Below are 11097 nucleotides of genomic sequence, written 5' to 3'. Positions count from 1 at the left end.
TTGCATTGTTGTCAGTGATTTTTGCCTGGGCTATGGGAAAACACATTGTTTGAGCTGTCTGTATCTCATTATGGTGAGAAGTTTTTGGCTACTGTGGGCTGTCCTCTCTGCTGAGCCTCTGCAAGTGAGACAGACATATTTTGTATTTCTCCTTGCCCTTAGAATACTTCATAAAGCAAAATAATAACTGTGTCTATGTTTGTCACAGGGAGATTGGTGCAGTTGGTGAGACAGTGTCTTGCTCTTTCTGTGCTATCGTTTTATACAGGTAGGTTCGTTCCTTGCTTTGCTGAATTATTGTTCTTTTTTTTTTAAGAAAATGATTGGTATCACCCAGTCCCAAGTAGCTAATCTATCAAAATCAAGCAGGGATAAGTGTTTCTTTGACTAGTAATAATACACATTTACAAATAGGCTCCATTCTGCCCCCTTGTTTCACTGGGTATTGTGTAAAACTTTCCTTTCTTGGCCAAGGCATGGAGTTGATGAGTGCCTTATATCTACCCAGAGGTTTCATTAGAAAAATCCAGTAACAGTAAAATTGTTAATTTTTATTTTGTTAGTGTGTATATTCGATGTGAATTTTAATAGCTCTTGATTTTTTTTTGACGTAACCCCTAACTGATAAAAAAAAAGATTGAAAGCTCAGGGTTTTTTTTCTTTTATTAATTAATCTTTAAATTTAATATTGTCAGTACTTTCTTAGGTAAAACTCAAAGGTACCTTCTATTGTCTCACTGGCATAAAAATAAAATAATACGATTACATTAGGCCTTTACTTAAGCGTTAAATGAATTAAGCAAAAGATTTGTTGGGAGGGGTGTCTCAGAGGTATAGGAACTAGGGAAGCAAGTCACCCTAAACCAGCCTGTCTAAATGTTTGTTTCTACTCTCCATTCATTTTCACACCCTAATTCCAGTTACGCTCACACTAAAGAGCTTAATAATTTAGAAATTGTGATGGTGGCATACTTACAAGATGCACAAATTTTATAAATAAATATGTTCCATATTCATTATTATTTATTGATGACATTGTTCTAAGAGGGAAATGCCTTTTTATCCAGAAAGGGCATGCCTGAAAACACCCACTGTATCTAAAACCCTGAAGTCCAGGGTTTTTGTCATACACACAGCACAGATTTTTTTGATTATGTAGATTTTTTTCCCCCTCTACTGCAGTTTCATATGCAAAGCATGCATCAGCCACATCCATGCTATCTCCTAAAGCAGTCATTCTGAAACCCAATCTGGGGACAGTGCAGACTAAATAAAATTTCATTTTGATTTGGCCTCCTGCTGCGAATGGGACTGCTTTGTTTCAGCCGACAGAATCAGCAAGCCAGAAAGGTATGTCCTGTTTTGCATGGCTGATGGTGTGACTTGAGGATCACAATCAGGCCGTTCATGGTCTCGGGGCTCGGCATCTCATCCACATCCTGTACTGTCTTTCTCTTTTCCCTTTCTATTTGCTTTCCTTCTGTGCTGCCTGCCGTCTACCTGCAGGGCAAAGCTATGGCAGACCCTAACACTATTGTTTACTTTGGCATATGTTTAATAGCTGCATAGCTGTTTGGATTTTTTTCCCCTTGCCTTTGTTTTGTTTTGTTTTTACCCTATTACCCACATTCTATTTCCTTATTTCCTAGGTGTTGAATACAAAATACTGACTTAAAGGAAATTATGTAAGCACTGCTGTGATGTTCCAGAGATTTTACTGGAAGATTTGTAATGCTGAATTTTATTGTAAATTTGAAGATGTATTTAACAGCTTTTAAGGACTTTAGTTTTCATAGCCCTTTTGAGCTGCTTTGGCAGAAAAGCAATCACCCATTATAGTTAAAGGGGAGAAAATAAAATAAAAACTATCTTCCAAAGGTATGAAACTGTTTTTGCCATCTTGGAATGTTTTGTAATAGCATTGTGGTGTTTGCCTAAAAGGCAATTGCTAAATACGACTCAATTTTAAGGGATGACCTTCATCTGGAGCCATCTCATTAGAGATTAAATTGTTTTAAATGGTCTTCTTGCATTTGTCCCACCTTTTGGAGCATGGATGGGCAATCAGGGAAACAACCTGCTGTTTTATCCTCAGAAGAAGCTTCAGATATGATGGCAAAGTGCCAAGAGGGCACAATGTGGTATGAACTCATTTTTAAGCACATTTTGTTGTTGTTGTTGGGACCCTTTACTGCCACTTACACATTCAAATAATATTATGTGGGGAAACGAGTTTTGCCCCTTGTTTAAATATTAGCCTGTCATTAACTTAGATTACAATATGTCAATATGAGAAGATAGATACCATTTGTGGAAAAGATAAATTGCATCAGAACAGGGGAGATTATCATTGCAATAAAACATGCAAAAATGCATTTTGCCTCTTGGGTTAAACAAAAATAATTCTACACTGAATATAGAGTAATAAGTGAATGTTTGACATTAATTTAATGGGATTCCCAGGAGGAGGAAAATTATTAATAATTTGTTTAGGGTCAACAAGTTGCTTTTTCCAGGTCCACTATATGGCTATTCCTTCAATGTCTTGATATTACTGGGATACCTGATCAAGTTCTTGATCCAGATTATGACTTATGTATAACTTGTCTAATGGAACATCCATGCAATCTCTTCCTCAAAACAGGGGTCTTAATGGTCACCATTTTGCATCTGTTGCCTGAGCAAAGTTGGAAAGAAAAGTTAAAATAAATGTTTTGGATGGATCTTTGATAGCTTACTGATACGCCACCTCCTCTATCTTGGAAACGAAGTGAAAGACAAGCTGAAGGAGGATTTAAATAAAACAGTTAAATGTGATGGGTGGGGAGATATTTTTTTTTTCATTTTGTAATGAGGGGATAAGCTTATTCAAGGAACTGGTAAACAATGTCACTTAGATAAAGAAATGTGTATACATATATAATATATGTACTACACACGTATGTGTGTGTGTGTGTGTGTGTGTGTGTGTGTGTGTGTGTATGCAGAGGAGTTGTTATTTTTCAGCTTTCTCAACTTTGAGATTATGATCCCACTGTAACAACTTCTTCTTGTGGCTATTTCAATATGGTCTCCAGTAGGCTGGCAGTACTTTCAATCTAAATCGCAAACACAGAATGGGGGTGGGGAAAGACAGCTCCTTCTTGGACTAGACTTTATTAACTATGTGAAATCATCAAAAAGTAAGCTATATATGTTGTGTTAATTCCTATACCAGTTTCCTCATGTCCATGATGATCCTCAGGGTTCATCACCAGACCCATATTTTCCACTACTCTTCACTCATTCAATAAAAATTTATTGAGGGCCTTCAATGGATGAGGCAATTGAGTATTTTGGATTTAGTGAGGGATAATTTGGAAATGAATATAGTATTAGTAGACATATAAATTTTTTTAAATACTCACAGTATAAATCCTCATTCTAGAGTCCCCTAGAAGCATTTAGTTTGTTGCTGTTCTGGGAGGGACAAAAAACAAACAACAACAACAACAACAACAACAAAAAACCCTAGTGCTATCACTAGGGTTTCTTGTTTTTGTTTTTGTTTCTCATTTTTAGATACTATAGTAATTTACACATACACACCCATCCCTCCAGATGTTGTTGAAGATATTGTTCTTCATTTAAAAAAAGAGATATTTATTAAACTTGTCAAATTTTGTAGTTCTGTTCTGATGCCCCAATATGGTCCCATGTAATAAAACCTGATATTTAGTATAACATGGACCTATCAATGGACATTATATATTGTAAGTATAAAATGAAATGGATATGGAATATGGACCCCATGTAATTTTTTCCCCTTTGGATTGTGACCTTTGAGTCCCTCATTATGGAGAGCTCCCAGTGTGATAATTCCTTCTAGCAATGCAGCTTAGCAACTCATCTATCATTTATTGTCTTGGAGCACTGTCTATTGACCCTGATAAATTCAGTGTGACTTGCTCAGGTCACAAAGTCAATATATGTTAGAGGTAAGATAGAAACCCAGATCTTTCTATCTTTAAGGCTGGCTTTCTACAGAGTACACCAACAGTGACTCTTGATAAATCATAAATTTTGCATAAAAAGATTATCTATCTATCTATCTATATATATATATATATACATAGATAGATAGATAGATATAATATGCACATATATGCACATATATGCACATATATAGTATAACAGCTTAAAACTGTACTAAGATTTTGGAACACCATGTACATGTATAATTATATACATATATACACACACACACACACACTGTTGACTATGAAGACTAAAATGGTAACATCATCTTCACATATTTCTATCAAAGAATTTTAGGAAGTGGCCGCTTGCACATGGAGTTATCTTGCTTTTTCATGGCACTTAAAAAACATGAAGGGCAAAAATATGTAATGAAATTAATAAAACTATATAATATATATGCATATATGTGCATATATATGTATTTGTATTGTGTAGATATATATATATAGTGTAGATATATGTATATCTGTATGTGTATGTGTGTGTATACATATATATACACATATATATGTATAAATATACATATATATATATATATATTGTGTGTCTGTCAGGAAGGCAAAGTAATACCATGTATAAGTAGGCATTTCCTATAATTATTTTATAGAAATATCTGAAGATGATAGTGCTATTTTAGACCCCATTTACAACAGCATATATTCTTAATTTGCTCATGATGGGGTTGGCTTCTATTACATGGTCTGTCCTTCCTTCAGCTATGTTCCTATAGCAAAGTGAATAGCAAAACAACTCAGTGAGTAGTGTAATGTGGACTAATGGCAAAGATTGAGATTTTATAGTACAAGTGTTCAGTATGCCTTTGATCACCACCTCCTCACCCTAGTAGCACACAACTGGTATAGTATTAACGAAATACATATTTTTATACTTTCCCCACAACATCCTTATTAGTGCTAGTATTGTTACTCCCATTTTACAAATGAAGAAAATGAAGGTTAAAGAATTTGTTAATTTGTTCATGAATACAGAAATATTGAATTTAAGGGCAGGAATTAGAACTCAAATTTCTCCATATCCCAAGTCACTTTCATGAGCTACTCCACTCCCACTGTTCTGAGAATTTTTGATGAATGAGGAAAACAGAGAAAAGATGATTGGGTAAGGGTATAGTATCTAGAGAATAAAACAGGACTCTAAATCAGTTGTGTTATGAGGAGGGAAAAAGCTAGTCATAGTATTCTTGTAAAAGATCAATATGAGAACTTTAAAAGTCATATATTGAAGTAGTTTATAATGATTTTCTTAGGAATTATATTAGTGGGAAGGAAATCAATCTTAAAATAAGTCAACATGTGTGGTTGGAATTTATTTTGTATTCTCTAGAACTTTTATTTTTAAATGCTGAACCTATGATTCCATTGGTTTAGGGAGCTCTCGGTGAGGAACTTTTTCTACCAGCCAAGGCACCTGCTCTGAAATTTATAGTCTTAGTGAGTTTCCTATGGCACAGAGATGTGAAGTCACTTGACCAGGATCACAGCCAGTATGTGTCAGGGCTGGGGTTTAATTAATGTCTTCCTCACTCTGAATCCAACTTAATTTCCCTATTCCATTATTGGTATAAAAATGAGAAACCACATAAGTAGTGTGGTAAGCCAAATATTGCATTTTAGATCTATCATGAAGCACCACTAAAAAAAAATGAAGTCCAGCATATCCTTAAAGAATAAACTTGCTAAGCAGAACTAGGGGTATAGATGGAAAACTGCTTCCAATTTCCTTCTTCCTTGCAGGTTCTTATTTCTAGTTCTGGGTGCTACATGAACAATACTGCAAATTAAGTTTCTAGGCTCAGACCTACACAACCTAAAATCAAATGTTTCCTTGTACCGTACTGTCCTCATCAGTAGACTGGAATGAATTGGGCAGGAAGGATAATTCATAACCATTTTGGAAGCTGATTATGTTCCTTGGTAGAAGAGTCATTTTTGGCTTGTTGGCCTAAAAGTTAGAGCTAATACAGTTCTTTAACTTCATCTGTGGCATATAATAGAAGCTGCCTTAGACTTTGAGAGCTTTTAGTTATGCTCAACAAAATTATATGTCCAGAAAACAGAGGATCTCAAAGTTAATGTTAAATAAACAAATAGTGTACAAACAATGTTACATACAAAATTAATACTCCCCAAAATCCCTAGGGGAAAAAAAACCATAATTTGACAGGAAAAAAGTAGAGAAAAAAGTAGTTAACCCTTCATTCTCCAGTTAGAGGGAAAGAGGGATCTTAGGGCCAAGGGGTACTGAGAAAGAGTGAGTTTGAAAGTTGATGCAATCTTTCTGGAAGAAAAGTAAATGGAGAAAATGGTGAAGTCCAGGAGATCATCCAGGTGGGAGATGATGATCCAATGAAATGATATTTGCAAAAAGTGATTGGCAAAGTGCTTGGCATTTAATAGGTGCTATATAAATACTTATTCTCTTCCTCATCACAAGGCAGTCAATGTATTCCATGGCTGATGTTCAGATCACTAATTTAAAGACTCTGTTTGCCTCATATACACATAAATCTGATTATCTAAGAAAATTTCGGAGAAATTCTATGGCAACAGATAAAGAAAAAACAAACCAAAAATAGACTCTATTTTAGCACTCTAGACCATTAGTATGACAAAGTCCCTAAAATTAGTCTTACTTTCCTGATGTGATGTATCATTAGAAAAGGTCTCAATTTATTCATTTGCACCAGATTTACATAAAGTAGGAACTTTTAGGAATTAGGATATCCAGACAGGAGTGTATAACATTCATTAAGCCCAGTGGAAGTCTAGAAAGTTACAAAGGAAATAGTTGGTGTTCTTTACACAAATGCTAGACTTCCAACAGTACATACTCCAAGAAGAAAAACTCATTGTACTTTCCAGCACACACAAGAGACAGGTTCTTTGAAAGCAGGTGGAATTTTGCCTACCATCCTGTTTTTATAGGCTCACAACTGAAAACATATTAAAAGAAAAGAAAATTAATATTTAAATTTGATGTACAGTCTGTGGCTACCAAGTGATATTTATAGGAAGAGTAGAGTAACAACATTCTCAGCTCCATTATAAATCTAATATGTCCTGTTCAAAGAACAAGAAACAAAGTTTGGTGTGATTAGAATTTAAAAAAAATGAATAGAAATCTCCTTTAATGGGGTGTATTCCTTTGACCACTTACTACTAAAATAGAACTACAAGAACGATACAATTCCCTTTCCCACTAAATTAGGTTGGATTGAATAAGCACAATTGGCAAGACTTGATCTTTGCTAAATTAGCTGGTCCCTTATACTGTGTCTATCTGTTTGAAGAAATAGAAATTGCTTGGTATCAATACACTAATGGTTTCATTGAAGCAAATCATTATTGTCAGTCAATATGCTATTTATATATTTGTTATAAAGCATGAAAGAATCTGCTGTAATCTACAATACATTAAGAGAATATAGCACAAGAGCCTGTTATACTGAGCAGTATAGAAATAGACTGTAGTGTCAAAAAAATGCTGCATCCAATTCATTAAATGTGTTTGTGTGTGTGTTGTGTGTGTGTGTGTGTGTGTGTGTGTATGGAAGGGGCGGAAGAGGTGAATTTAGCTACAACATTATCACTCTCCCACTTTAAGGATGCATTTGTTCTCCTCTAGTCCATTCCAAATTGCTAGGTTTATAGATTGTACTTGCTTATTAAAAAAAAAAAAACTCACATTTTCCAGCACCAGTGAAAACCTGAACAAAATCAGTAGAAATAAAGACTAACATGTGAGGTGAGAGGAAATAAATAAATATATGTGTGTGTACGTGTGTGTGTATGTGTATTCATAGATAGATAGATAGATAGATAGATAGATAGATAGATAGATAGATAGATAGATAGATAGATAAAAGAATGACTAAGGTGAGGGAATGGGAGTCTTTAAACTATCTAATTGTATTTTAAAAGTGTACACACTAATGAGGCTGAAGAACTAGGTGGTACAAGAGGATAGGAGTAGGAGTAATGGGATAAAATTAGGAAAAGAGAAATTTAGGTTGATTACTAATTACCAATTGAAAATCTTCTTAATGTTGAGGTCTATTAGACTGTAGGGTAATCTTCCAAGGGAAGTATAGGGATTCCTATTGCTTGAGATGTTTAAAATTAGAATGGACATAGTACTATCAAAAACACCCTGTTGTGAACAATCCTACCCTGTTGTGTAGAATGGGATAGTTCACCTTGTTTGTCTTTTCAATCTCAAGCTTCTGTAAAACTTAAAGAGAGAGCCAAAAGTAGACAGTTCTGTCCAATATATACACTTATTTATCTGAATGATTTAAAAAAATAATTTTTACTGCCCAAAGTAGGTAACCACTGCGTAGACAGCTATCCTCCTGGGATATAAATTCCTACCCAATTCCTCCTCTACCCCTACCACCACCAGACTTTTCTGAGGCATTAAAGTTTTTCTCCAGCACCCAAAGTAATCATTTCTTCTGTCCAGAAGCAATTCACTCTTCAGACAGGTAAACATGAAAGGGGCCAAGCAAGAGAATGCTGATCCGTGTTTGTGCATATGCACATACACATGCATGCATGTGCATTGATATGTGTACATGAAGCTTGGACAACTATGTTGGGATAGGGAAGGGGACTCAGGAGACAGTGTGGGTAAAGAATGTATATTTTATGGATCATTTTGACATTCTCCAGAGTCCCTGAAAGAAGCAAGAAGGGAATGTGTTACAAAAGCCAGGGCTGTGCATCTGGGCCTCAACTTTCTCCCTTCACCTCATTCCCAAGCCCATCTCTACATTTCAAGTGCACCTTCAGGAAAGCATTTTTTACAAAATGTATAAGCATCTGAATGGTGAAGCATGAGAGCAAATTCAGTTATCTTTGGTGATTTTCATAAAATATTATTTTGAGCTATTTGATACCTGGGTTTGGCCAATCATTATACTATGAAACAAATAGATTGATGTGGTATCTTTTCCCTGAATAAATCCAGAGGTTTCACTTTTGCACTTAATTATCAGCCTTACCAAGTCTTGGAGGGGATAAGTGACAGGATAAGGCTAAATTGCTAAACCGAGACTGGTTGGTGTCCCTGCCATCTCCCAACTTTATCTGTTTGCGCTGGCAGTCCTCCAATGCGTAGAATATTTTTCCCCTCACCTCCGTCTCCTCATTTCCCTGGTTTCTTGCAGGACTTAGCTCAAATGTCACCTTAAACAAGACACCTTTCCTAATCTATTCCCATTCTCAACACACACACATACACACACACTCACACACACACACACACACACACACACACACACACACACACACACACACCTTCCTTCTAAGATTACCTCCCACTTCCAATGTATATAACTTGTAAGTGAAGAGTTGCTTGCATGTTGCTTCCATCAAGAATGTGAGCTCCCTGAGGACAGGAACTTTTCCTTTTTCCTATCCTGAGGGCTTACTGTAAAGAAAGTGCTTGTTGGTGATGAGGATGATGAAGAGAGGTAAGGCAACTAAGGTAATAGCTGCTCTCAGAGGTCACATTCATATGGAGAAGCTCACAATCTAATCATCTGGTATGATGGAAATCACTGGCATGATAGAAAATGATATTTTGAGAAGGACATCAGATTACGTATAGGGACATTAGAGATATTGTAGTGAAAATGGATACATTCAAGTCACAAAGGCATAGATTCCAATTCCATCTATGACACCAATTAACTGTGTGACCAAAGGTAAATTGTAAACTCCTTATGCCTCAGTTTCCTAATCTGTAAAATGAGGGTAATAATGCCCATTCTATCTCATACAGTCATTATGAGATTCAATGAAGACAATGTATGTAAAGTATTTTGGAAACTAAAGTTTCACATGTAAATGTCAGTTATTAGTATAGTTTAGGCTACAGTTGTGTGGGAGGGGAATGGAAAGGGTGTGTGTGTGGGTGTGGGTGTGGGTGTGTATGCCACTCTACTGTATGATGAGGGAGAAGAGGTCAAAGGAGAGATTGTAAAATTTTGCCTTTAAAAATATCATAGATCTGTTATCATAGTTCCTTCCAATGGTGCAAATCAGGAGGCATTCATGGCTGCTCATCCTTGATTACACCCTCCCCTAATTTCCCCAAAGAGGGTCCTTCCCCAGGAAGAAGAACTTTCCTTCCTTTATCTTATCACACCACAACAATGGAGCACACTGGCTGCCAACCAGTTATCTCTTAATCTTGCCACATGACCAGCTTATAATTTTTTTTTCCAAACAAGTTGATGATAATTTTCTCAACATTCAAAGAAATATGTATCAAGTGTTCACTACATGTGAAGTCTTATGCAGGCTATAAAGATGAATAAGATGCAAAGAAAATGCTCTGGTGTTTCAGAAGAAGGAGAAACTATATCCAGCTAGATCTAATGAGAGGAAAATACATCATGGAGTGGGTGGACCCTTGTGGTATGCTTTAAAGAACATAAAAAATTTCATCAACACAGAAATATTTGAGTTAAGGGAAGAAGGGACATTATGGTCATAGGAGACAGTGTTACCAGTGTACACAAAGACACAGAGGCTAGAAATAGCAGGATGACTTCAGGAAACAGTTCAGTTTGGCTGAACTTTGGAGTTTGGAGAGGTGGATGACATAATATGAGTCTAGAAAAGGTAATTTGCAACTGTTGTTTGTAAAAGGGCCATGAATGTCAGATTAAGGAGTTTAGATATTTTTCCATAGAAAACAGGAATACAGCGTTTAAACAGGAGAATGGTGTGAGCAGAGTGGCATTTTAGGAAAACCCTCCAGCAGCTTTATGTAGAATAGTTTGGAATGTAGAAAGATGTAAGTGATAAAGATTGTTTAGTAGGCTAATGAGATAGCCCACAATTTGGCTCACTTTTGTAAGAGTTGTGCCTGATATTCATGGGTATAAGTAGATAAAATAAATATTTCTGAACCTAGTAGTATACTTAAAGTCTTTTGCAGTCTAATGTTAAATATACAACTTTAAATTATGTCCATGTTATTTTCACTCAAAGGAAATGGTCTTGAGGCAGCCTAGTCCTTCTGATGTGAGTTAAGCAATTTAAGCCA

The sequence above is a fragment of the Phascolarctos cinereus genome, unplaced genomic scaffold (assembly GCF_003287225.1).
Source record: "Phascolarctos cinereus isolate Bilbo 61053 unplaced genomic scaffold, phaCin_HiC Scaffold_7;HRSCAF=346, whole genome shotgun sequence".
NCBI classification, from domain to species: Eukaryota; Metazoa; Chordata; class Mammalia; order Diprotodontia; family Phascolarctidae; genus Phascolarctos; species Phascolarctos cinereus.
Note: the sequence above shows the minus strand (reverse complement) of the source record.